This window comes from Sapajus apella, unplaced genomic scaffold (assembly GCF_009761245.1).
Source record: "Sapajus apella isolate SASKATOON/1434 unplaced genomic scaffold, GSC_monkey_1.0 scaffold10120, whole genome shotgun sequence".
Taxonomy (NCBI): Eukaryota; Metazoa; Chordata; class Mammalia; order Primates; family Cebidae; genus Sapajus; species Sapajus apella.
This window is the reverse complement of record NW_022447041.1, coordinates 1-2207: the sequence shown is the minus strand read 5'-3', so window position 1 is coordinate 2207 and position 2207 is coordinate 1. Positions and strand designations below refer to the sequence as shown.

Here is a 2207-nt window from a genome sequence, read left to right as displayed (position 1 = left end):
TAAAAAGACATCACTTGTAGAGTTCACAGGTGACTGAGGGGAGCAGCTGGAAGTGTGCAGCCAGCCACCATCTTCAATTCTGGGAGACTGAGCTTTCAGGTTTTTCAAATGGCACAAGCCTCCTAACAGTCCTATGAATCAATGGACACTTGGGAAATATTAATAAACAACTTTTTATGAACTATTACTACAAACAACTTCAGCAAGTGGGGAGAGAAAGTTTAGTGACCTTTTAGTAAACATTTTTAGCTTAACAGTCTTTGGGACCAGATCATTTTTTTAAAAAAACAAAAATGCTTATAAACGCCATTGCCCCATATTCAGCTGGTGTACACTAAAAACAGGATGATGGAAATACATGTTTTTAAAGCATTTCCACAGGAAATGTTCATATTTTTCATGACATTCTAAATCATTTAGCAATTACAATGCTACATTAGCTAAAACACAAGTATTCTTTATTGCACATTTCAAAGTAGTAAGGATGCTATAGATTAAAAGGTGATTTTTGTTTAGGGAAGAAATAACATTTCTGAATTGTTTGGCTCAAAACTGCATACTGCCAAGGCAGCTTAGTTCTAACAACAGATCTTTTAAAATAAACTTGGATTTTGAAGCCAATGAAATCCTTTACTGTAATAAATAATGCACAGTCCATTTTTTCTCCAATGAAACATCAGAAGTCATAGTTATGGGCTCCGATTTAAAGCCGGTGAACAGTCCTGACTAGTGCTGCGAGAGGCAGGAGGAGGCTCATCGTTTGAGCCTGGCGGCAGTACGTCTCTTCTGGCAGGTGGTGGTCGGTAATCCTGGGGAACATGGGTTGGGGGTGGTAATCGTGTACCAGGAATAAAGTACTCTCTTGGGCCAAGAGGACCTAAAGGCCTAAATGGTGTGTGTCCTGGTAAAAGTTCCAGAGGGTGGAGTGGCAGGTCCCATTTTCCTGGTGCAAATTCTCTTAAGCCTAGTGGAGGACGCATACCAGGGCCTGGAAAACAAAAATTATGTCAAGTAAATTCCTAGGAACATAGCTAAATTAAGATAATGCCAGGTGTGTTAATATAATCTGTCATCATTTTTTTTTTGGAGGCAGGGTCTTGCCTGTCAGCCAGGCTGGAGTGGAGTGAAGTGATCATGGCTCACTGCAACCTCAATCTCCTGGGCTCAATTGATCCTCCCCCCGCAGATTCCGAGTAGCTGGGATGACAGGTGCAAACCACCACACACAGCTAATTTTTGTATTTTTTGAAAAGACAGGGTTTCACCGTGTTACCCAGGCTAGTCTCAAACTCCTAGGCTCAAGGAGTCCACCTGCCTCAGCCTCACAAAGTGCTGGAATTACAGGCATGAGCCATTCTACCTGGTCTGTCATCTTTATCTTGAGATAGATTTGTACTTGGAAGTACTATGTACCATAACAAGAAGACACTCTAAATATGAATTCACTGCAACAAACATTTTGATAAATTCCATTGTTTACTATTGTATATTAAAAATTTATGTAGTAGCACAATATGTGCCTAATATATGCCATAAAAATCAAGCTGCTTGCCCTGCTGAAAAGATCTTCCAGCTTCATCTAATTAAATCAGCAGAATTCACTTGATAGCGCTAAATTCTACCTTCTTTTTCATATCTCCCTCCTTTATATTTCCCAAGGTGAGGGTTGAGGGTTTTATCTTTCCCTCTCTAATATTCTGTGACCCATTGCTAATGATTCTGTTATGGATGATGAGAAGCTTTATGTTGTAGACTGCATATATGTGTTCCCTACAGGACATCTTAATAGGGGATGTGTTTTATCTACCTTGCTATCCATTGCATAACCTAGTACAAAGCCAGAGGTGTTCAAAAAACATGTGCTGAATATTACGGACTTTCTATAAGTGGACCGTTTCCTTGTTCTCTTACAGACAATTACTGTTGATCTAATCACAGGACATTATGCAGAACCCTTTGTGTCATAAGACACTTGGGGAGAAGTCACAATGAACTCAGGCAGCTTCACTGCTGCATTGCAAAGCCCTGCAATTGCAGTTGTTTTAGAAAGGGATATAGAGAGAAGATAACTATAGTTTGCAAGTTAATCGCTACTGTTAAGATCATCTTACCAAAGGGTGGAGGAATTGGCCGAGGCCCAAAAGGGCCACAGAGCTGAGGCGGTGGTCCATATTGAATGGGTGGTGGTACAGGGCCTCCCATGGGGG

The 2207-nt window shown here is 40.8% G+C and overlaps 1 long non-coding RNA gene across 1 annotated transcript; it reads right to left on the bottom strand.

Annotated features, from left to right (window-relative positions):
- Nucleotides 1–157: 157 nt before the first annotated feature.
- On the bottom strand, nt 158–2200 carry LOC116548335. Its single transcript, XR_004267402.1, has 2 exons — nt 2112–2200; nt 158–988 (listed from the first exon to the last, which is right to left on the bottom strand). It is a non-coding gene; the product is annotated as an uncharacterized LOC116548335 (long non-coding RNA).
- Nucleotides 2201–2207: the final 7 nt, after the last annotated feature.